Raw genomic sequence first — 26,077 nt, 5'->3', positions numbered from 1 at the left:
GTAATGATGATGGCCCCACCAGAGGGAGAAACGGAGATAGTAGTGGCGATGGATGCCGAGAAAGCATTTGATAGAGTGGAGTGGGATTATTTGTGGGAGGTGTTGAGGAGATTTGGTTTTGGAGAGGGGTATGTTAGATGGGTGCAGCTGTTGTATAGGGCCCCAGTGGCGAGCGTGGTCACGAATGGACGGGGATCTGCATATTTTCGGCTCCATAGAGGGACAAGGCAGGGATGCCCTCTGTCCCCATTATTGTTTGCACTGGCGATTGAGCCCCTGGCGATAGCGTTGAGGGGTTCCAAGAAGTGGAGGGGAGTACTTAGGGGAGGAGAAGAACACCGGGTATCTTTGCATGCGGACGATTTGTTACTATACGTGGCGGACCCGGCGGAGGGGATGCCAGAAATAATGCGGATACTTGGAGAGTTTGGGGATTTTTCAGGGTATAAATTGAACATGGGGAAAAGTGAGTTGTTTGTGGTGCATCCAGGGGAGCAGAGTAGAGAAATAGAGGACCTACCGTTGAGGAAGGTAACAAGGGACTTTCGTTACCTGGGGATCCAGATAGCTAAGAATTGGGGCACATTGCATAGGTTAAATTTAACGCAGTTGGTGGAACAGATGGAGGAGGATTTCAAGAGATGGGATATGGTATCCCTGTCACTGGCAGGGAGGGTGCAGGCGGTTAAGATGGTGGTCCTCCCGAGATTCCTCTTTGTGTTTCAGTGCCTCCCGGTGGTGATCACGAAGGCTTTTTTAAAAAGGATTGAAAAGAGCATCATGGGTTTTGTGTGGGCCGGGAAGACTCGGAGAGTGAGGAAGGGATTCTTACAGCGTAGCAGGGATAGGGGGGGGGGGCTGGCACTACCGAGCCTAAGTGAGTATTATTGGGCCGCTAATATTTCAATGGTGAGTAAGTGGATGGGAGAGGAGGAGGGAGCGGCGTGGAAGAGATTAGAGAGGGCGTCCTGTAGGGGGACTAGCCTACATGCTATGGTGACAGCCCCATTGCCGTTCTCACCGAGGAACTACACCACAAGCCCGGTGGTGGTGGCTACACTGAAGATTTGGGGACAGTGGAGATGTCATAGGGGAAAGACTGGAGCCTTGGGGGGGTCCCCGATAAGAAACAATCATGGGTTTGCCCCGGGGGGAATGGATGGGGGATATGGAATGTGGCAAAGAGCAGGAATAACGCAACTGAAAGATCTGTTTGTGGATGGGAAGTTCGCGAGTCTGGGAGCGCTGACCGAGAAATATGGGTTGCCCCAAGAGAATGCATTCAGGTATATGCAACTGAGGGCTTTTGCGAGGCAACAGGTGAGGGAATTCCCGCAGCTCCCGACACAAGAGGTGCAGGACAGAGTGATCTCAAAGACATGGGTGGGGGATGGTAAGGTGTCAGATATATATAGGGAAATGAGCGACGAAGGGGAGACTATGGTAGATGAACTAAAAGGGAAATGGGAAGAAGAGCTGGGGGAGGAGATCGAGGAGGGGCTGTGGGCAGATGCCCTAAGCAGGGTAAACTCGTCGTCCTCGTGTGCCAGGCTAAGCCTGATTCAGTTTAAGGTATTACACAGGGCACATATGACTGGAGCACGGCTCAGTAAATTTTTTGGGGTGGAGGATAGGTGTGCGAGGTGCTCGAGAAGCCCAGCGAATCATACCCATATGTTTTGGTCATGCCCGGCACTACAGGGGTTTTGGATGGGGGTGACAAAGGTGCTTTCAAAAGTAGTAGGAGTCCGGGTCGAACCAAGCTGGGGGGTGGCTATATTTGGGGTTGCACAAGAGCCGGGAGTGCAGGAGGCGAGAGAGGCCGATGTTTTGGCCTTTGCGTCCCTAGTAGCCCGGCGCAGGATATTGCTAATGTGGAAAGAAGCCAAGCCCCGGCGGTGGAGACCTGGATAAATGACATGGCGGGGTTTATAAAGCTAGAGCGGATTAAGTTCGTCCTAAGGGGGTCGGCTCAAGGGTTCACCAGGCGGTGGCAACCGTTCGTCGAATACCTCGCAGAAAGATAGACGGAATGGGAAAAAGAAGGCAGCAGTAGCAGCCCAGGATCGGGGGGGGGGGGGGGAGGAGGAACCAGAAGGACTCTCAGGGTTGTTAATATATACTGTATAGTATGTATAGGTCGTTGCTACAGATAATTATATATTGGACTGTTAAATTATATTTTTGGAGAGTGTTACTTGTGACAAGGCAGTTGCCAATTAGGGCTAGTTTTCATTTTTGTTATTTATTATTTATTCATTTTTTGTTCATAAAATAGGTCATTGTTATTTGTGTTGTTATAATATTGTGTAAAGGATGCACAATGTACTGTGTTGGTTGACCAAAAATTTTCAATAAAATATTTAATAAAAAAAAAGAAATGAGGCTATGACAGGTGAGGACCTTGAGAGGATTGTTATCACTAAGGAGGTAGTGATGGGCAAGCTAAGGGAGCTAAAGGTAGACAAGTCTCCTGCCCTGATGGAATGCATCCCAGAGTGCTAAAAGAGATGGCTAGGGAAATTGCAAATGCACTAGTGATAATGTACCAAAATTCACTAGACTCTGGGGTGGTCCCGGCGGATAAGAAATTAGCAAACGTGACACCACTGTTTAAAAAAGGAGGTAGGCAGAAAGCGGGTAATTATAGACCAGTGAGCTTAACTTCGGTAGTAGGGAAGATGCTGGAATCTATCATCAAGTAAGAAATAGCGAGGCATCTGGATGGAAATTGTCCCATTGGGCGGGCGCAGCATGGGTTCATAAAGGGCAGGTCGTGCCTAACTAATTTAGTGGAATTATTTGAGGAAATTACCAGTGCGGTAGATAACGGGGAGCCAATGGATGTGGTATATCTGGATTTCCAGAAAGCCTTTGACAAGGTGCCACACAAAAGGTTGCTACATAAGATAAAGATGCATAGCATTAAGGGTAAAGTAGTAGCATGGATAGAGGATTGGTTAACTAATAGAAAGCAAAGAATGGGGATTAATGGGTGTTTCTCTGGTTGGCAATCAGTAGCTAGTGGTGTCCCTCAGGGATCAGTGTTGGGCCCACAATTGTTCACAATTTACATAGATGATTTGGAGTTGGGGACCAAGGGCAATGTGTCCAAGTTTGCAGATGACACTAAGATGAGTGGTAAAGCAAAAAGTGCAGAAGATACCAGAAGTCTGCAGAGGGATTTGGATAGGCTAAGTGAATGGGCTAGGGTCTGGCAGATGAAATACAATGTTGACAAATGTGAGGTTATCCATTTTGGTAGGAATAACAGCAAAAGGGATTATTATTTAAATGATATAATATTAAAACATGCTGCTGTGCAGAGACCTGGGTGTGCTAGTGCATGAGTCACAAAATGTTGGTTTACAGGTGCAACAGGTGATTAAGAAGGCAAATGGAGTTTTGTCTTTCATTGCTAGAGGGATGGAGTTTAAGACTAGGGAGGTTCTGCTGCAATTGTATAAGGTGTTAGTGAGGCCACACCTGGAGTATTGTGTTCAGTTTTGGTCTCTTTACTTGAGAAAGGACGTACTGGCACTGGAGGGTGTGCAGAGGAGATTCACTAGGTTAATCCCAGAGCTAAAGGGGTTAGATTATAAGGAGAGGTTGAGTAGACTGGGACTGTACTCGTTGGAATTTAGAAGGATGCGGGGGGGGGGGGGAGATCTTATAGAAACATATAAAATTATGAAGGGAATAGATAGGATAGATGCGGGCAGGTTGTTTCCACTGGCGGGTGAAAGCAGAACTAGGGGGCAAAGCCTCAAAATAAGGGGAAGTAGTTTTAGGACTGAGTTTAGGAGGAACTTCTTCACCCTAAGGGTTGTGAATCTATGGAATTCCTTGCCCAGTGAAGCAGTAGAGGTTCCTTCATTAAATGTTTTTCAGATAAAGATAGATCGTTTTTTGAAGAATAAAGGGATTAAGGGTTATGGTGTTTGGGCCGGAAAGTGGAGCTGAGTACACAAAAGATCAGACATGATCTCATTGAATGGCGGAGCAGGCTCGAGGGGCCAGATGGCCTACTCCTGCTCCTAGTTCTTATGTCTTTATGAGACCGCAACGCACGGCCATCCATTTAATGTAGGTGACGGTGATCTCTTTCACTGGCTGGAGCGCTGGTGGTTTGTCCGGGTAAGTGCCTCTCAGGCACTAAGTGGACAGCGGAAGGCGTTCCTAAGGAACGTGAGCCCTGGGGGTGGCAATTCTGCCCCCTCGAGAGCTGTTGGCCAATCAGAGGCCGGCAGCTGTGCATTGGGAACAGCGCCACCGGGCAGGCAATGGCTGACGCCCGTATTGCACCCACCCGAGATCCAGGGTCACCGTGGGCCCAAGGCCACAGATGACTGATGGCAGAAGGGAGATTGCGTGTGTGTGTGTGGGGGGGGGGGGGGGGGGGGGGGTCGGTAGCATGGACAGGGGTGAACTCGTAGCACCCCGCTGCCTGGTGTCACATTTCCCGATCAGGCATTGAATGACGGACGATGAATGAACCCTCCTGCCCCTGGCAGCGCCCTCCATCCCCAGAATTTGCAAGAAACCCTGACAGGGCTTGCTTTTCAGGCTTCTCACATGGTGAGTGCCCTACCCACTGTTACATAGTTGCGGTGGGATGAGGCTCTTATGTGGGCATCAATTGCTGAATCTTTCTTCACAAGAGTACAGGTTGAGAAATTAAGTACGGTCATCATAGGCCCAGGTTTCCACTCACAGGTGGGGTGTGCAGAGACGGGAGAACGCGTGCCTCCACAAACCCGAGCTTTAAAATTGGCTACCTACCTGGACATCGTATTTTCAGTGAGGTGGGTGGTGGTGGGGCAGGGGGGGAGGTGGGGGGGGTGGGGGGGGGGGGGGGGGGGCAGTGGTCGGACGGAAGTTAATAAAAATACAACATGAAACATCCCTCTAGCCCTCACGCCTGCACACAATCCCATGTGGCCCACCCATACAACCTCATGCCCCCGCCCATCCCCATAACCACTTACACCCACCATGCCAACACATGCCCTACCAGCCACCCCCAAGGCTCTCTATGGCCCCTATGTCGACTTAGTGCCAACTCGTTTCAACCCATGCCACCCCCCCCCAACCCACCACCCTTTGCACATCTACCATACCAACTCACTCAGTAGCCACTGTGGGCAGACCTCAGGGCCCACACAGAGAAGAAATAAAATAAACTTCTATAAAATAAAGTTCTAAGTGTCTGTTGCAGGTTTCATTCCACCCCAAAGGTCCGGAGTCCTAACACAAGTAAATTAACTAATAATTTCTATAAATTCACAGAATCTTTGGCCCTTTCACTGTTCAATAAGTTATAGCCGCCAGGTTTGTAAGTTGAACACAATAAGTGTTTATTTAAAGCAGAAACAAAGTTTTAAAAAATATATATATTTTATTCAAGATTTTTTGGCCAAACATAACAGTTCATAGTTTTTCTTTTAAACAACAATAAAGCAATATAAATAACAGTGGCCAGTTTTAAACAAATAAATAAATAATATATAAACAGGAACAAAAACAAAACTAAATGGCAACTGCCTTGTCAAAAATAGTTACTCTCCAAAGATACAAACTTTCCCCTCCTCCCCCCTGGGTTGCTGCTGTTGTCTTTCTTCCTTTTCATTCCCTCTATCGTTCTGTGAGGTAGTTGACGAACGGTTGCCACCGCCTGGTGAACCCTTGAGCCGAACCCCTTAATATGAACTTGATCCGTTCTAACTTTATAAACCCTGCCCTGGCGTTTATCCAGGTCTCCACGCCCGGGGGTTTGGCTTCCTTCCACATAAGCAATATCCTGCGCCGGGCTACTAGGGACGCAAAGGCCAAAACATCAGCCTCTCTCGCCTCCTGCACTCCCGGCTCTTCTGCAACCCCGAATATAGCCAACCCCCAGCCTGGCTCGACCCGGACCCCCACCACCTTCGAAAGCACCCTCGCCACCCCCACCCAGAACCCCTGTAATGCCGGACATGACCAGAACATGTGGGTGTGATTCGCTGGGCTTCTCGAGCATCTCCCACACCTATCCTCTACCCCGAAAAATTTACTGAGCCGTGCTCCAGTCATATGCGCCCTGTGTAGAACCTTGAATTGTATCAGGCTTAGCCTGGCACACGAGGACAACGAGTTTACCCTACGAAGGGCATCAGCCCACAGCCCCTGCTCAATCTCCTCCCCCAGCTCTTCTTCCCAATTCCCTTTCAGCTCATCTACCATGATCTCCCCCTCACCCCTCGTTTCCCTGTATATGTCCGACACCCTACCATCCCCCACCCATGTCTCTGAGATCACTCTATCCTGCACCTCCTGCGTCGGGAGCTGCGGGAATTCCCTCACCTGTTGCCTCGCAAAAGCCCTCAGTTGCATATACCGAAATGCATTCCCTTGGGGCAACCCATATTTTTCCGTCAGCGCTCCCAGACTCGCAAACGTCCCATCTACAAACAGATCTCTCAGTTGTACTACCCCAGCTCTTTGCCATGCTCCAAATCCCCCATCCATTCCCCCCGGAGCAAACCTATGGTTATTTCTTATCGGGGACCGCACCGAGGCTCCCGTCCTTCCCCCATGCCGTCTCCACTGCCCCCAAATTTTTAATGTTGCCACCACCACCGGGCTTGTAGTGTATTTCTTCGGTGAGAACGGCAACGGTGCCGTCACCATTGCTTGTAAGCTGGTCCCCTTGCAGGACGCCCTCTCCAATCTCTTCCACGCCGCTCCCTCCCCTTCTCCCATCCACTTACACACCATTGAAATATTGGCAGCCCAGTAATAATCATTTAGGCTCGGTAGTGCCAGCCCCCCCCTATCCCTACTATGCTGCAAGAACCCCCTCCTCACTCTCGGGGTCTTCCCGGCCCACACAAAACTCATAATGCTTTTCTCGATTCTCTTAAAAAAAGCCTTTGTGACCATCACCGGGAGGCACTGAAACACAAAGAGGAATCTCGGAAGGACTACCATTTTAACCGCCTGCACCCTACCTGCCAGTGACAGGGACACCATGTCCCATCTCTTGAAGTCCTCCTCCATCTGTTCCACCAATCGTGTTAAATTAAGCCGGTGTAAGGTTCCCCAATTCTTGGCTATCTGAATCCCCAAGTACCGGAAGTCTCTTGTTACCTTCCTCAGTGGTAAATCCTCTATTTCCCTGCTCTGCTCCCCCGGATGCACCACAAACAACTCACTTTTCCCCATGTTCAATTTATACCCCGAAAAAACCCCAAACTCCCCAAGTATCCGCATTATCTCTGGCATCCCCTCCACTGGGTCCGCCACATACAACAACAAATCATCTGCATACAAAGATACCTGGTGTTCTTCTCCTCCCCTAAACACTCCCCTCCACTTCCTGGAACACCTCCGTGCTATGGCCAGGGGCTCAATCGCCAGTGCAAACAATAATGGAGACAGGGGACACCTGTCCCTCTGTAAAGCCGGAAATAATCAGACCCCCGTCCATTCGTAACCACACTCACCATCGGTGCCCTATACAACAACTGTACCCATCCGATATACCCATCTCCAAAGCCAAATCTCCTCAGCACCTCCCCCAGATAATCCCACTCCACTCTATCAAATGCTTTCTCGGCATCCATCGCCACCACTATCTCCGCTTCCCCCTCTGGCGGGGGCATCATCATTACCCCTAGCAACCTCCGTATGTTCGTGTTCAGCTGTCTCCCCTTCACAAACCCAGTTTGGTCCTCATGTACCACCCCCGGGACACAGTCCTCTATCCTCGTCGCCATTACCTTGGCCAGAATCTTAGCATCCACATTTAAAAGAGAAATGGGCCTATAGGACCCGCATTGCAGCGGGTCATTTTCCTTCTTTAGGAGGAGCGATATCGTTGCCTCTGACATAGTCGGGGGCAGCTGCCCCCTTTCCCTAGCCTCATTAAAGGTTCTCGTCAGAAGCGGGGCCAGCAAGTCCATATACTTCCTATAAAATTCCACCGGGAATCCGTCTGGTCCCGGGGCCTTCCCCGCCTGCATGCTCCCAATCCCTTTCACTACCTCCTCCATCTCAATCTGTGCTCCCAGTCCTGCCCTCTCCTGCTCCTCCACCTTAGGGAATTCCAGCTGATCCAGAAAGCACATCATTCTCTCCTTCCCTTCCGGGGGCTGAGCTTTGTATAATCTTTCATAGAATGCCTTGAACACCCCATTCACTCTCTCCGCTCCCCGCTCCATCTCTCCCTCCTCATCTCTCACCCCCCCTATCTCCCTCGCTGCTCCCCTCTTCCTCAGTTGGTGGGCCAGCAACCGGCTCGCCTTCTCCCCATATTCGTACTGTACACCCTGTGCCTTCCTCCATTGTGCCTCTGCCTTACCCGTAGTCAACAAGTCAAATTCTACATGTAGCCTTTGCCTTTCCCTGTACAGTCCCTCTTCCGGTGCCTCCGCATATTGTCTGTCCACCCTCAAAAGTTCTTTCAGCAACCGCTCCCTTTCTCTACCCTCCTGCTTTCCTTTATGTGCCCTGATAGATATCAGCTCCCCTCTAACCACTGCCTTCAACGCCTCCCAGACCACTCCCACCTGAACCTCCCCATTGTCATTAAGCTCCAAGTACCTTTCAATACACCCCCTCACCCTTAAGCATACCCCCTCATCTGCCAATAATCCCATGTCCATTCTCCAGGGCGGGTGCTGTTCCTTTTCCTCCCCTATCCCCAGGTCCACCCAATGTGGAGCGTGGTCCAAAATAGCTATAGCCGTGTACTCCGTCCCTGTCACCTTCGGCATCAGCGCCCTTCCCAAAACAAAAAAGTCTATCTGTGAATACACTTTATGGACATAGGAGAAAAACGAAAACTCCTTACTCCTAGGCCTGCTATATCTCCAGGGGTCTACTCCTCCCATCTGCTCCATAAAGTCCTTGAGCACCCTAGCTGCAGCCGGCCTCCTCCCGGTCCTGGACCTCGATCTGTCCAGCCCTGGGTCCAGCACCGTATTGAAGTCTCCCCCCATTACCAACTTTCCCGCCTCTAGGTCCGGGATACGTCCCAACATACGCCTCATAAAATTGGCATCATCCCAGTTCGGGGCATATATGTTCACTAGAACCACCGCCTCCCCTTGCAATCTGCCACTCACCATCACGTATCTACCCCCACTATCCGCCACTATGGTCTTTGCCTCAAACAGTACCCGTTTCCCCACTAATATAGCCACCCCCCTGTTCTTTGCGTCTAACCCCGAATGAAACACCTGACCCACCCATCCTTTGCGTAGTCTGACCTGGTCTATCAGTTTCAAATGCGTCTCCTGCAACATAACCACATCTGCCTTTAATTTCTTTAGGTGTGCGAGTACCTGTGCCCTTTTAATCGGCCCGTTCAGCCCTCTCACATTCCACGTGATCAGCCGGGTTGGGGGGCTCTTTAACTCCCCCCCTTGTCGACTAGCCATCCCCTTTTTTAATCCAGCTCCTCACCCGGTTCCCACGTAGCCGTATCTCCCCCCGACGGCGCCCTCCCGCCCCGACCACCCCACCCCATACCAGCTCCCCCTTCTCCCCAGCAGCAGCAACCCAGTTAAACCCCCCCCCCCGCCCCCGCTAGATCCTTTTCTAGCGTAATTGCACCCCCCATGTTGCTCCCAGAAGTCAGCAAACTCTGGCTGACCTCGGCTTCCCCCTGTGACCTCGGCCCCCACTGTGCGAGGCCCCCTCCTTCCTGCTTCCCTGTTCCCGCCATGATTACCATAGCGCGGGAACAAAGCCCGCGTTTCCCACTTGGCCCCACCCCTAATGGCCGGCGCCCACAATTCCTCATCCTCCCCCCCCCCCACGACATGGGGAAGAGAGAAAAGTTACAGGGTCGCAAGATTAACAACTTGAGAGATCATCCCTTCCCCCTTTTTCCCCTCCTTCACCCCACGTAATCACCCCACCACTTTGTCCCAAACGTTCTTTTTCTGGCCCGCCTATTCCAGCTTCACCTCCACGATAAATGTCCACGCCTCTTCCGCCGTCTCAAAGTAGTGGTGCTTCCCTTGGTGTGTGACCCACAGTCTTGCCGGCTGCAACATTCCAAATTTGACCTTCCTTTTGTGAAGCACCGCCTTGGCCCGATTAAAACTTGCCCTCCTTCTCGCCACCTCCGCACTCCAATCTTGATATACGTGGATCACCGCGTTCTCCCACCTACTGCTCCGAGTTTTCTTCGCCCATCTGAGGACCATCTCTCTGTCATTATATCGGAGAAATCTCACCACTATGGCTCGAGGTATTTCTCCAGCCCTCGGTCTTCGCGTCATAACTCGATAAGCTCCCTCCACCTCCAACGGGCCCGTCGGGGCCTCCGATCCCATTAACGAGTGAAGCATCGTGCTCACATATGCCCCGACGTCCGCCCCTTCTGCACCTTCGGGAAGACCAAGAATCCTTAAATTCTTCCTCCTCGCATTATTCTCCAGCACCTCCAGCCTTTCCACACACCTTTTGTGTTGTGCCTCGTGCATCTCTGTCTTCACCACCAGGCCCTGTATTTCGTCCTCATTTTCAGCGGCCTTTGCCTTCACGACCCGAAGCTCCTGCTCCTGGGTCTTTTGCTCCTCCTTTAGCCCTTCAGTCGCCTGTAATATCGGGGCCAGCAGCTCCCTCTTCATCTCCTTTTTAAGTTCTTCCACACAGCGCCGCAGGAACTCTTGTTGGTGAGGGCCCCATACTAGACGGCCACCTTCCGACGCCATCTTGCTTTGTGCTTGCCTTCCTTGCCGCTGCTCTAGAGGATCCTCCGCAATCCGGCCACTTTCCTCTCCTTTTTCCATCCGTGTCCAGGGGGAATTCCCTTCTGGTTTACCGCACAGTGTTTTTAGCTGTTAAAATTGCCATTGGGGCTCCTATCAAGAGCCCAAAAGTCCGTTCCACCGGGAGCTGCCGAAGCGTGCGACTCAGCTGGTCATCGGCGCACCCGGAAAGTCAGCAGAAACAAAGTTGAAAATGTTCAGTAATTATAACGGAGTGACGGCCAGCCAATCTACTACTTCGCCCCCCGCCCCCTTTTACCGTCCCGCCCTCTACCCAAACACACACGAGACAGAGACACACACAGGGTGGGAGGTGAAAATACTCAGGGCATTAATATGCAGGAGATTCTGTATCCTAACAGTAGTGCAGTTGTGCACTGGAGGAATAGTTGGCACAACTGTCGCCTTTGGGGTACAAGGAAATGAATGTAGAAATGAAATGTGACTGAAAGAAAGGAAGGAGGTCAAGGGTCAACATTAGATAAGACTTTAAGAAAGAAATACATTTCTGCACTCTAAAGGCATCAGGGGGTATGGGGAGAGTGTGTGGGTATGGCGTTGAGATACAGGAACAACCATGGTCATATTTGTTGTGATCCCCTGGGAAGTAAGGGAGTGTGCACCATCCAATTCCCATTAACTTATTAACGAGTATGAAGGCCCCTGCTAATTGGGGGAGGGTGGGCTTCCTCCTTAACAGGGAAGGTTCCACAGTATAAAACCCCCGGCCTGGGTGCAGGTCGAGGAGTGTGATCCTTCGGGGCGTGGGAGTTTATTAGTGTATCTTAATAAATCTCTTTCTTTGGATCCTCCGGTGAAATGAAATGAAAATGAAATGAAAATGAAAATCGCTTGTCACGAGTAGGCTTCAATGAAGTTACTGTGAAAAGCTCCTAGTCACCACATTCCGGCGCCTGTTCGGGGAGGCTGGTACGGAAATCGAACCGTGCTGCTGGCCTGCCTTGGTCTGCTTTAAAAGCCAGCGATTTAGCCCAGTGTGCTAAACCAACCCCGGGCCCCTGTGCACCCGAGGAGTGTTTCTCGGCTGCCGGATCCTACAGTGGCGACGAGGCGGAAGTGGAGTTGCCGCCAGCATCGCGTGTTCCAATCCGGACCACTTTGTCTATGCCGCAAGAGGCCTCACCTCTTACCTCAAGATGCCTCATATAGGGAAGCTGGAGGCCTTCGATGTGAGTAACCATGATTGAGCATATGCAATATTCTTTTCGGACCAACACCATAATTGGAGATGAGCAGCAGATCATGCCCCTACTAATGGCAGTCGGTCAGTCAACCTGTGCACTCATCAAAAGCTTGACACGCTCGGACGTGCCCGACTCCCGGTCTTTGGCAGCTTTGGTAAAAAACCACTTAAATCCCAAACCGCTGCTCTTCGTTCGCCGATTCCACTTCCATGCAGCCACCCAAACCCAAGATGAATCAAACAGCGATTTTTTGGGGGGCTCATTTAAAGAAGCTGGCTGAGACTTGAGAGTTTGGGCGTACCCTGAGCGAATCCCTTCGTGATCGTTTTGTTTGCGGGACCTGGGGCGCCATCACACAGAGAAAGTTGCTGACCGAAACCCAGCTGAATTTGAAGCAGGCAATTGAGATTGTCGTCTCCTGCGAGAGCTCGGAACTGGGAGTCCAAGAACTTCAAGGGATGGTGGTATTGAACCTGGGGCATTCCGGAAGACGGCGCCAAGATCCATCTCAGCTGGAGGACCAGGAGACCCGGCAGTGGGGTGCCCGCTCAAAATATGACGCGGTAAAACGGCAGCTGTCGTTCTCAAAAGTACGAGAGCGGTCTAAAGCTGACGCGGGACTTCGGATTCTGTTCCACAGTTTCACGCTTGGGGGCGCCATCTACTTCCGGAATTTCAGTGATGGAACCATGTGGATCCCGGGGATAGTGGCCTGCCAAATGGGGCTGGTATCTTACTTTGTAAGGCATTGCACCATCTGGACCACATCCGCGGCCACCTCCAAGAATTGCCAGCGCCCGCCGCCGCCGCCCAGATTGCGCGGATCTCCCAGCCGCAACTTCCGCCGACCGGCGTCCCCTCCGACCGTTGACAGCGAGGAGGATGCGATGCCCAACGCCATTTTCTCGGATCCTGACTATGACTCTGACATGGACGTGCAGCCGCAGGAAGACTCAGATCCGCAGCCACTAAGACCCATGCCAATGCCCGCTCCTCCTCCGACACAGGTCAAGAAGCGCCACTCGCCGATCAGATATACGTCTCCTGGACCAACCCCTCCGACACCGGAACGTCGACACCAGGCAAAACAGACAAATGATCCCACGGATCGGCCAGAGGGCATGGACATTTCTCCGGACTTGGGATGGGGGGTGGGGGGGGTGTTATGACCCCCTGGGAAGTAAAGCAGTGTGCAGCAGCTGATTCCCATTAACACGTAACGAGTATGAACTCCCCTGGTAATTGGGGGCGGGGCTTCCCCCTTAGCAGCGAAGGCTCCTCAGTATAAAAGCTCCGGCCTAGGTGCAGGTCGAGGGGGGCGCGGGAGTTTATTGGCATATCTTAATAAATCTCTTTCTTTGTATCCTACCGTACGTCCTATGGGTGTCTCTTGCCCGTCAGATTCTACAATATTGAATTAGAGTGCAAGCTCGACGGGCAGAATGACCTACTGCTGCCCATATTTTGTTCATGGTGAAATAGAAAAAAGATGTTTTAGAATGTAAAGAGACAGAGCCAATATGACAGAAAATGAGAGATGAAAAGTAGTCACAAAGATAGTGAGGGCAGCACGGTGGCGCTGTGGATAGCACTGCTGTCTCACGCCGCTGGGTTCGATCCCAGCCCCGGGTCACTGTCCGTGTGGAGTTTGCACATTCTCCCCGTGGCTGCATGGGACTCACCCCCACAACCCAAAAAGATGTGCAGGGTTGGTGGATTGGCCACGCTAAATTGCCCCTTAATTGGAAAAGAAAATTGCATATTCTAAATTTATTTTTAAGGAACAAAGATAGCGAAAAAGGGAACTATTTCTTTTTTTTTTACCTTTTTTCAATCTAATACGAACTCCACCACCTGGACCTTATTAACTGTTCTGACTTTAGCAATTAGTGACTTTTCTAACCGCATTTTTTTGAGAGAGGAAAGTTAAGAGCCAATCTGACAATATGATTGGGATGATCTGAAATGAACACCTCAATAGGACAAGGAATGTTGCTGAGCTGACCAGGAACCTCCCCAGTGTGAACTCTGTCCTGAAGACATGTCTCCTGTTTACGTGTAACTATGCTAACTAATCACTAACTGGCGTGTTTAGCTGACTGGTCTCTGAATGAAACTTTCCCTGGCTCGAGTTCTGGGAGAAACCAGTGCCTAAAATTCACTGTATGCCCTCCAACTTTCTGCATTTCTGGCACTAAACAAAACCTTCCCTGTCAGCTCTCTGGAGGGATCATTCCCTCCACTACACCTCGGTCCCACTCTCCAATCACCCATGATAGCCTGGCCCCCTTCCCACGACGCCTAGCTCTGCAAGTACAGGAGATGCAACACCTGCCCTCTTAGCATCTTCCTTCCCAGTCCCTCACACCCCAACCAAGTGAAAGAGTGATGTTCTTGGACCTCTTTCAATATAGCTTACTATATTACTTTTCCTGAGTTTCAAAGCCAGGGCTGAGAGTGTGGTCAGTGGCGAACCCCTAATCCAGCTCCTTGCCTGCTCCAAAAACCAGTTCAAATTCAAATTGAATCCAATTCATGGTCCCCACAAGGGAGACATACCAGATCTGAGCCAAAAGGCTACGACACTTGATCTTAGCCACTGCTCGCGATGCAGGCTCCAAGACTGGGAGACCAAATACAGATCGGAGGGTCATTTGCAGAATGCTTCCGTTCAGTCGTCACGAGTTTCCGAATTCCCTCTATATTGTTTCAGTAAAGCTCAAGGAACAAGCCCTCATCTTCTGATTAACGCATTTCCAGCCACCCGGACTCTACATTTTTGGGAAAGATTCTGCTGTTGCCATTTATATCCAATCTTTGTTCCTTTAGGCTGCAGTTTACTTTGCCCCGCCGGGTATGTTTTCAGCTGGGCGGGGTGGCATATAAACCCCACCACCTTCCCGCTCACCCCCATAGCATGGTAAGTGGGAGAGGGGGCAGGAATCAGCAGCCTGCCTGTCAAGGATCAACTGAGCTTGTTAGCAAGCCAGCTGACTCCAATATTACACTGCCCACACCATAATAATAATAATCTGTACTGTCACAAGTAGGCTTACATTAACATTGCAATGAAGTTACTGTGAAAAGCCCCTCGTCGCCACATTCCGGCGCCTGTTCGGGTACACAGAGTGAGAATTCAGAATGTCCAGTTCACCTAATAAGCACGTCTTTTGGGACTTGTGGGAGGAAACCGGAGCACCCGGAGGAAACCCACGCAGACACGGGGAGCACACACAGACAGGAACCCAAGCCGGGAATCGAACCTGGGACCCTGGCGCTGTGAGGCAACAGTGCTAACCACTGTCCTACCGTGCAGCCCATATTCATAGAGTCATAGAATTTACAGTGCAGAAGGTGGCCATTCGGCCCATCATGTCTGCACCAGCTCTTGGAAAGAGCACCCTACCCAAGGTCAACACCTCCACCCTATCCCCATAACCCAGTAACCCCACCCAATACTAAGGGCAATTTTGGACACGAAGGGCAATTTATCATGGCCAATCCACCTAACCTGCGCATCTTTGGACTGTGGGAGGAAACCGGAGCACCCGGAGGAAACCCACGCACACACGGGAAGGATGTGCCGACTCCGCACCGACAGTGACCCAAGCCGGAATCGAACCTGGGACCTTGGAGCTGTGAAGCAATTGTACTGTCCACAATGCTGCCGTGCTGCCCATTATTACAGTTGGTGTGGTTAGTCAGAAAGGAGTGGGCAGGCCGGTTTTAAAAAAAAGCTTTTGAAAGATTGGAAAAGGACGGAGGGGTATTATCTTCGAGCTGGAGTGCCCTTACCGCATCAGGGGCACCCCCCCTAAGATATTAACCCCCCCCTTTCTGCCTGTTCACCAAAACCCACCATTCCCAACCCTCTCTATAAACTTGCCAAACCTTCCACCCTGCCCAAAACCCCGGATGTATCTTCCCCCAGGATCTATTCAATCTTCTTCTTGGTGCCATTGGGACTGTTGGAGTCGCTGGTCAACCTGATTGGCTGGCAGGTCCCGAAGGTGGGATTACCTTCTCACTGAAGGCCGCCACCCCCCCTCGCAGGCAACATAGCCCACCCACAGTGCCTCACGGCGGGATGGTGGGCAGCGGGCTAGCTTCCTGCCGACTTTGTTTCTGGGAGGGAGTGAGAGGGGTGGGGTGAAAGTGTGAGGGTTCAGCAAGCCATTCGCCCTCCTGTAATACATAACCCTTTACTTGTCCCATTTGGCACTTACATCTGTGTTTTTACACTTTAGACTAGCTTGGACTTGCAATCCTATTGCCCTTTTGTGCTGTTGGACCACTACCACCATTCCCTACGGTCAACAGCTGGGAAGCACAAGGTAAAACTCAGTCAGAATATTCCTAGGGGTACGGGCTGGGATAAGATAGACAGGAGGTGTGGAGAGGTCAGAGGCGACAGAGGGAATGTTTGGAGTTGACTGCAGGTGACGGTGAAAGGGAATCTTGGACTGTTCACCTTCAGGAAGGATAGTGGGTGAGAAGGTAAGGAATAAGAGGCAAGGCTGGATTGGGTGGTTTGACAAGGGGGAGATGAATTGACTGGGGCATGAAGGGAAAACAGAAAATAGCACTGTTTTGGCTGTTCACGGGAAGAGATGGGGTGTGCCTAAGGCATATATGGCCACCAATGCTACATGGTTTGTGAAGGCAGGCACACCTGAACATCACATGGCAGAACCGGGTCCCAAGTGGAGGTCCAGGCCTGGACCCATTTGAAGAAACATTAGCAGATTTTTGAGAAAGTTGTAAATTTGGCCTCCTTCCAGTTCCTTGTGTACTTCAGCAGAGTCAATGCTGGAGCTGTCAGACAGGCACTTGTACGAACACTTTCTCCGGGATACGGCTGCGTTCGACCGTCAGTGCCGATTAGCTGTAAAATGACTACTGGTGACAAAAGGCAGTTGGATAGGGCATCAGAAGAGAACGAAAACCTGCAGGGCTATAGGTTTGGGAAAGGGTATGAGGTGGAACTAACTATGGTCCTCTGGCAGAGAGCTGAACAGACATGATGGCCGAATCCTTCTTATCTGTAACCAGAACACTTGTTTTTGTTTATTAGATAGAAAAAGCATTTTACAGCACAATAACTTAAACTATTTTTAAACTGTACAAAATATTGGTTTCCATGAGCAGGAATCTGGATCTTCATTGAATCATTTTGGGTAATCCTGACTACCTCCAGGCTATGATCTGCAATCTATTATACTCATATTGATTACTGATATCTATTAATTCTATCTGTAATCGATTATACTCTTATTGATTACTGACATCTATTGATTCAATCTGCAATTTCCTATACACTTTTTGATTAGTGATGTGTATCTATTCTTTGCTTTTTCTCCTTGCTTTGTAACTTTTAAGTCTTCAGAGAGGGAGCTTAACCTGCTGCAGCTGAGGCAATAAGGGAGAGCGCTGATTGGTAAGTAGTGGGTAAGATACACTTTACAACTTTTAACACTTATAGTTGAAAATACGTTTTGTGGTTTTTACACTGTAAAGAGCTACAATTGGTAGCAACAAGGACAAGGAAAGAAGGGCTATAGAGAATTGGATTTAATCTAATATCAAGCATCTTCTGAAGGTTTAATTTAAAGGGTAAGTCAAAGCAGAAGAGCGCAAAGCCTTGGTTTGCTCCTCTTGCTCCATGTGGGAAGCCGGGAACATTTTCCATGCCAGGGGCCAGCATGTGTGCAGGAAGTGTCTCCAGCTACATTCCCGTGCAAACTAGATATCCCACTTTGGATACTGTTGAGGGGAATGACCACTCACGGGAAAGCAGCAACAGCCAAATTCATTGCACCATGGTTGGTTCTGCTGCAGAGGGGAGGAGTAAAAAGTGTGGGAATGCAATAGTTATAGGGGCCCAAAGGGTTGTGAATCTCTGGAATTCCTTGCCCAGTGAAGCAGTTGAGGCTCCTTCTTTAAACGTTTTTAAGAAAAAGATAGATACCTTTCTAAAGAATAAAGGGATTCGGGGATATGGTGTACAGGCCGGAGATTGGAGCTGAGTCCACAAAGATCAGCCATGATCTCATTAAATGGCGGAGCAGGCTCAAGGGGCCAGGTGGCCTACTCCTGTTCCTAGTTCTTATGTTCTTATGTTCAATTGTATTTCTGTGTTTCTAAGACTGCAAACAAAACTTCAGGATGGTATGTTGCCTCCCTGGTGCTAGGGTCAAGGATGTCTTGGAATGGTTGCATGAATATTCTAGAGGGTGAATAGCCAGTGGTCGTGGTACATGTCGGAATCAAGAACATAGGTAAAAAAAAGGGATAAGGTCCGAAAAGCAAAATATAGGAGTTAGGGAGAAAGTTGAGAAGTCAGACCTCAAAGGTAGTGATCTTAGGATTACAACCAGTGCCACATGCTGGTCAGAGTAGAAATAGCAAAATATATTGGATGAATGCGTGGCTGAAGAGATGGTGTGAGGGGAAGGGTTTGAGATTCCTGGGGCATTGGGACCTACACAGATTGGATGGGTTATACCTGGGCAAAATCAAGACTGATGTCCTTGGGGGAATATTTGCTAGAGTGGTTGGGGAGGGTGTAAATAAAATGACAGAGGGATGGGAACCTAGGCAAGGAGTCAGAGGAGGAGGAAATAAGGACAAAAACAAAAGACAGAGAGAGGAATAAGAAGTGATAGGCAGAGAAACCAAGGGCCAGATTCAAACAGGACCACAGTGAAAAACATTGGGAGTGAGACAAGTAATGTTGAAAAGATAAGTTAAAGGCTTTTCACACAGAGCATTCAGAATAAAGCAGATGATCTAATCGTGCAAATAGAGTAAAACGGGTATGATATAATCGGGGTTACGGAGTCATGACTGCAGGGTGGCCAGGTATGGGAACTGAATGTCCAAGGGTATTCAGTATTTAAGAAGGACAGACAAATAGGAAAAGGTGGTGGAGTGGCAATGTTGGTTAAAGAGGGAATTAAAGCAACAGTGAGGAAGGATAGTAGCTCCGACAATGCGGAATCTGTTCTGGGTAGAACTAAGAAACACCAACGGGCAAAAAACGTTAGTGGGCGCTGTATATAGACCCCCAAACTGCAGCGGTGATGTTGGGAATGGCATTAAACAAGAAATTAGAGATGCATGCAATAAAGGAACATCTGTAATTATGAGTGTTTTGAATTTGCATATAGAGTGGGCAAATCAAATTACTGGAATTCTTCGAAGATGTAACTGGTAGAGGGGGAGCCAGTGGATGTGGTATATTTGGACCTTCAGAAAGCTTTTGACAAAGTCCCGCATAAGGGATTAGTGTGTAAGATTAAAGCACATAGGATTAGGGGTAGTGTATTGAGATGGATAGAAAACTGGTTGGCAGACAGGAAACTGGAGGAATTAACGGGTCTTTTTCAAGTTGGCAGGTAGTGACTAGTGGGGTACCCCAGGGTTCGGTACTTGAACCCCAGCTATATATATTAATGATTCAGATGAGGGAACAAAATGTAATAATGGTGGAGCAGGCTCGAAAGACCACCTCTTGCTCCTATTTTCCATGTTTCTATTCGATCTGCAATCTAATGTATGCTTATTGATTATTTATGTCTACTGATTCTTTTGCAATCTACTATACATTTATTGATTACACATGTCTATCTATTCCATCTGCAATCTATTATCGAAACTTGGAAAATAGGAGGAGGCCATTTGACCCTTCGAGCCTGCTCCACCATTCATTGTCATTATGACTGACCAGCCAACACAATAGCCTGGTCCCGCCATCCCCCCATATCCTATGATCCCCTTCTCATCAAGTGCTATATCTAACTGCTTCTTGAAAACATGGTGTTCTGGCCTCGACTGCTTTCTGAGGTAGCGGATTTCACAGGCCGCCCACTCTCCTGACTTAGAAATTTCTCCTCACCTCTGTCCCAAATGATCTACCCCGTGCCCTCAGACTGTGACCTCTGGTTCTGAACACCGCCACCATCGGGAACATCGTTCCTGCATTTACCCTGTCCGGTCCTGTTAGAATTTTACAGGTTTCTATGAGATCCCCCCCTCATTCTTCTGAACTCCAGCGAATACAATCCTAACTGACTCAATCTCTCCTCATACGTCAGTCCTGCCACCCCAGGAATCAGCCTGGTAAACCTTCTCTGCACTAACTCTATCACAAGACCATCCTTCCTCAGATAAGGAGACCAAAACTGCTCACAATATTCCAGGTGTGGCCTCACCAAGGCCCTGTATAATTGCAGCAAGACATCCCTGCTCCTGTACTCGAATCCACTCGCAATGAAGGCCAACATACCATTTGCCTTCTTTACCGCCTGCTGCACCTGTATGCTTACCTTCAGAGACTGGTGTACAAGGACACCCAGGTCTCATTCCTCTTTCCTAACTTATGGCCATTCAGGTAATAATCTACCTTCCCATTTTTGCTACCAGAGTGGATATCCTTACGTGAAATACGAGCTCCCCCACTGATGGGCGGAGGACTAGCAGCTGAGGCTCGTGAAACCAACCTTTAAAAGCCAACCCGAATTGGGACCGGCATAATCATTAGTCCAGGTTGGGGCCTATGTGCTATCTGCCGCATTGCGATCTTTTCTTTTGAATAGAAAATAAACCTATGTTTGGATCACCATCTCGGGCCCCTGAAGATTTCAGACCCTGATTGATTTTTTAAAAATGTTTTCAATTAAGGGGAAATTTGGTGTGGCCAATCCACCTGCCCTGCACATCTTTGGGTTGTGAGGGTGAGACCCACTCAGACTCGGGGAGAATGTGCAAACTCCACACAGACAGTGGCCCAGGGCCGGGATCGAACCTGGGTCCTCAGCATCGTGAGGCAGCAGTGCTAACCACACTAAATTGCCCCTTAATTGAAAAAAAATAGGGTTCCCTAAATTTATATTTAAAAAAAGAGAATCAGTGGTTCTTCACAATCTGGATCTCGCGCTCGCTGGGCTCATTCAAATATGCGCTGGGCCAATTCACCCAGGGCGCGGGATTCATCGGCCTCGCCAGCAAGGCCTCAACCGGGTGCCGTTTGGTGGTGCTTCACAAAATCGTCAACCAGTCGTGATGGTACCTCCAAGGTGGGGGTGGGGGGTCTTGTTGGCGAAGTTGAGGCCCTCGGGTAGTCGGGAGCAGGGTGAGGTGGAGCCCTGGCACTGCTCCTGGAAATGGTCATCTTGGCACTGCCAGCCTGGCACCTTGGCACTGCCACTGGACACCCTGGCAGTGTGCTAGGCTAGCAGTGCCATGGTACCCAGGTTGGCACTTCCAGGGGTCAGGAGCCTTGCCCATAAAAGGTGGGGTGGGGTTAAAAGACCTCGGAAGGGGTAGGTTGGGTGAAGTGGAAAGATCGGGGCTGCTTTTAAAAATCCCAATCAGTGAGTAGTCTTCCTCCACTGGCAAGCTCAGCTTAAGTAATGACATAAAGAGTGGAGTTATGTAATGACTTAAGTAATGACATAAAGAGTGGAGTTGCTCGTCAAGGCCAAATAAAATGGCAAAGTGCCATTGAATACCGGGCTCTCTCTCGTTGGCGCAGGCACGGACGAAAACCCTGCTAAACGCGCCTTGCAGTGGACTTTAACTTGGGTCCGCTGAATCGTGCCCAGAATCTCTTTGGAAACAAATGCTCATTACTAAATCAATAAATCTGCAAATGTGACTCTCACAAAACATCAGCTCATTTAAAATTCCTCTGACCTCAAAAGTACGCAACCCACAAGGAAATAAATTATATTGGATGCGTTCTAACCGGTTTCAGTCCCGCATTCTAATTGATTTGATTGCTGCTGACAGGCTGCAGTCCCACCGACCAATCAATTAGATTGGTTCTGACAGCCACTGGTTACATCCTGCAACTGACCCCATTCGCCCTTCAACTGTCCTGGATATTGCCATGTTGCCCAGTATGCCTGTCTGAAACTGGCGTCAGTCCCATTGCCTCTACCAGCCTAACGGACATTGTAGGTTCCTTTCCATTATTGGTCTGCATCGGCCCCTGGCCTGGGCCATGCTGCAAGTTGTCCTGGGTAAACTGGGGCCCAAACCCTCTCTGCAGAGGCTGCTACCAATGCCGTAAGTAAAACTAAAATCTGCATGTGGAGCTCCAATTTGCCGTAATCCAATGTCTAGGTCGCCATCGCTCATTGCTGTCTGTGCAACGTAGAGATGAAATAATCCAGACAGCTGGCTGTGTGTGCAAGCTGCCAATCACAGCCTAGTAAAATCACTTTCACATTGACGTGAATGAAAGCCTTGCAGGTCAAAGATCTGTGGGGGTTTAAACCCAGTTGGTGTTGTTCTCTTTCTAACAGTTTACAGATGCTGCTTCCTCTGCCTGAGCAGCAGGTGTAGGGCACAGGTGAGTTTTAAAGCAGTGTTTTTTTTTCACCGTCTCTGTCTGGGCTGCTTGCTAGCTTCCAGACAGGGCTCTCTGTAATGGGGGCTTCCAGACAGGGCTCTCTGTAACGGGGGCTTCCAGATGGGGGTCTCTGTAATGAGGGCTTCCAGACGGGGGGCTCTGCAATGGGGGCTTCCAGATGGGGGTCTCTGTAATGGGGGCTTCCAGACGGGGTCTCTGCAATGGGGGCTTGCAAACGGGGGCTCTGTAATGAGGGCTTCCAGACAGGGCTCTCAGTAATGAGGGCTTCCAGACAGGGCTCTCTGTAATGGGGGCTTCCAGACAGGGCTCTCTGTAATGGGGGCTTCCAGACAGGGCTCTCTGTAATGGGGGCTTCCAGACTGGGGAGCTCTGTAATGGGGCTTCCAGACAGGGGGGGACTCTGTAATGGGGGCTTCCAGACAGGGCTCTCAGTAATGAGGGCTTCCAGACAGGGCTCTCTGTAATGGGGGCTTCCAGACAGGGCTCTCTGTAATGGGGGCTTCCAGACAGGGCTCTCTGTAATGGGGGCTTCCAGACTGGGGAGCTCTGTAATGGGGCTTCCAGACAGGGGGGGACTCTGTAATGGGGGCTTCCAGACAGGGCTCTCTGTAATGGGGGCTTCCAGATGGGGGGGGACTCTGTAATGGGGGCTTCAAGACAGGGCTCTCTGTATTGGGGGCTTCCAGACAGGGCTCTCTGTAATGGGGGCTTCCAGACAGGGCTCTCTGTAATGGGGGCTTCCAGACTGGGGGCTCTGTAATGGGGGCTTCCAGACTGGGGGACTCTGTAATGAGGGCTTCCAGACAGGGCTCTCTGTAATGGGGGCTTCCAGACAGGGCTCTCTGTAATGGGGGCTTCCAGACTGGGGGGCTCTGTAATGGGGGCATCCAGACTGGGGGGCTCTGTAATGGGGGCTTCCAGACTGGGGGACTCTGTAATGAGGGCTTCCAGACAGGGCTCTCTGTAATGGGGGCTTCCAGACAGGGCTCTCTGTAATGGGGGCTTCCAGACAGGGCTCTCTGTAATGGGGGCTTCCAGACAGGGCTCTCTGTAATGGGGGCTTCCAGACTGGGGGGCTCTGTAATGGGGGCTTCCAGACTGGGAGACTCTGTAATGAGGGCTTCCAGACAGGGCTCTCTGTAATGGGGGCTTCCAGATGGGGCTCTCTGTAATGGGGGCTTCCAGACGGGGGCTCTGTAATGGGGGCTTCCAGACAGGGGGGGACTCTGTAATGGGGGCTTCCAGACAGGGCTCTCTGTAATGGGGGCTTCCAGATGGGGGGGACTCTGTAATGGGGGCTTCCAGACGGGGGGGCTCTGTAATGGGGGCTTGCAAACAGGGGCTCTGTAATGAGGGCTTCCAGACGGGGCTCTCTGTAATGGGGTGCTTTCAGGCATAGATCTCTCTTATAGGGGGTGTTCAATCAGTGGTCAGTGATGGGGGGGTTCTCTCTTATGGTGGGGATCTCTGGTGGGGCACTCTCTTTGGGGGGGCTCCAGGCAGGGGTCTCTGTAATGAAGGGGGGGGGGGGTTTCTGGTGGGAATCTCTCTTATGGTGGGCCTCCGATGAGGGGTCTCTCTTATGGGGGGTGTCTCTGGTGAGGATCTCTGTAATGGGGGGTTTCTGGTGGGGTTCTCTAGCGTAGGTCTCTGTAATGATGGGGTCAGTGGGGGGGGGGGGGTCGAGTCACCCTCGTACAGTGGGGCGGGAGGGTGACCCAGACAATCCCCTGGCGGGTGGGCCAGCTGCTGGATCTCACTCTTGGGCCGTCCGCTCAAAATTGGCGGCTCAATTGCAGGATTTGCGACGGAATCTCCGCCATGCATTCATTCGCACGACAAGGGAGAGTGAATCGCCCCTGGATTCCCGCTTCCCCCGCGAGCGCAAACCAGAGGCCACTGATCTCTGGCGGGAGAACGTGGGCTTGAACTCTGCGGTTGTTGTGATTCACTTTTACCCGTTGGCAGCGCACTCCTGCCCGCACGGTTCCTGGCAGCGAAGGGCGGCTTCAATGGGAAATCCCATTGACAAGCGGCGGGAGAAAAGAATCCCGCTGCCAGCGAACGGCACGCCGCCGAGAACACCCGGTTGGGGAATCGGAGAATCCCACCCATATTCTAGAGAGATAGGCACTATATAAATGCAATCTACTTAGTTGCTTTGCTGCTCACTGATCACAGATTTCCCAGTGAGCAGAACTTTCAATGGAGATATAAATTCGCACTGCAATCATGTTTTCACGACAGTATTGTGTCCCTTTCTCATTTGGATATGGTATCTAAACAAAGACATCTTTCTCAGCCGACCAAAAATGATCTACGTCTGTGAGAGCAGGCACTTACCACTCGTCAGCGGCCTATACTTGCAAAGCAATGGAGTGGTGCTCGGCTTCTCGAACTGTAATTACCAGCTGCAGCATTTTGCTGAAGAACCTTTCCAGGTGACAAGTTACAAATTTATAATACTTAATGTAAATGTTTAGCCAGCCGGCTCTCAGAGTATTTCTCCAGCCTCCGAGCAGATTAATGATTTATTTTGTTCAACAGCAGCTCAGCGCTAACAGTAGAGTTGCTTTAATATACAGGGACAGGGACGGGACAGGCACATTTCCCCAAAGCATGTTCGGGGCATACATTACTCCAACAAAATGTATGGAATTGTGCCCGTGTATAGTTTACCTTCACTTGTCACCGATAAACCCTTGTTCCATTCCATTGAACTAGATTTGCGTCCAGCCACCAGATTCCATTTTGGAACCACCAAAAAATCAACAGGCCTCCAGCCTATCATTGATTTTCCATTTTGCCCACTCCCCTCTCCAAGTATATAATTCATCACAGCCGCGATTTAACAAAGAAAACAGGGTCCTGTCGTGGGCGGGTTTAGCGCGGTGATTCCCGGCGCTATGACCCCGGTATCGAAAGGGATTCTGTTCCTGCCCAAATGCAACTCCAAGGTTGCCTGGGTGGCAGTGTCAATGTGCCAGGGTGACACCCTGCCCAGAAACCGGCCACCCGGCGGCCTCCAATCACCTGGGCCTAACTGCACACTTAAATATGCAAATTTAAGCCCCGCCTTGTGTGCAGGATCCAGATTGCGACATCTCGTGAGAGCCCATTAGATCCCGCGAGGCGTAGGGAGACGGGAAACTCGAGAGATTTACCATCTGCATCACGTCCCGAGTCAGGGGCGGCGTGACCCCACATATCTATCCTTTTTTAGTTCTGTAGAAAGGTTTTATAGACTTGAAACATTAATTCTGTTTCTCTCTCCATACATTCTGGGAATTACATGGAGTAGAGTAAAACTGTACCTTCTACCTCAAAAATGTGGCTTTGCCATGCCCGCAGAACAGCATCACATATTACATGACTTAATTGATGATATTCCCATTCCCATTATAGCCATGTTTGAGGTTTCCCTGAATGAGGCTAATATTTTCATACCATATTCAGGATAGATTGTAGCAACAATTAATTCAGAAGTATTCACTGCTGTGTCAAGCCCTTTGGAATATTCTAAGGGATATCCTGAGGTGCTTTATAAATGCAAGCACTTTATTTTCTTAATTTGGGCTACAGGGTGTGTAGAATTACTCCGACCAAAGTCTGAGTTGAGGCTGATCGAACCCACTTCAAGTAGGATATTTGGCATCACATCAGTCCTGAAAAATGTAGATCAATAATCTATTTATATACACTATAACACATACAAATTTTAAAGCAAGTTC

At 50.1% G+C, this 26,077-nt stretch overlaps 1 protein-coding gene across 7 annotated transcripts in view; it reads right to left on the bottom strand.

Annotated features, from left to right (window-relative positions):
• Positions 1-26,077, bottom strand: part of LOC140385197 (neurocalcin-delta) — a 382,792-nt gene that overhangs the window by 96,706 nt on the left and 260,009 nt on the right. The window contains exon 1 of one of the 7 annotated variants that reach the window (XM_072467090.1): positions 24,690-24,793. The exons of the other annotated variants lie outside the window; for them this stretch is intronic. The gene's annotated coding sequence lies outside the window, so the exon portion shown is untranslated. Of the gene's footprint in view, positions 1-24,689; positions 24,794-26,077 lie in introns of those variants that run through there. 7 annotated transcript variants of the gene reach the window in all.

The sequence above is a fragment of the Scyliorhinus torazame genome, chromosome 11, assembly GCF_047496885.1.
Source record: "Scyliorhinus torazame isolate Kashiwa2021f chromosome 11, sScyTor2.1, whole genome shotgun sequence".
Classification (NCBI taxonomy): domain Eukaryota; kingdom Metazoa; phylum Chordata; class Chondrichthyes; order Carcharhiniformes; family Scyliorhinidae; genus Scyliorhinus; species Scyliorhinus torazame.
This window is presented reverse-complemented; position numbering and strand designations above follow the sequence as displayed.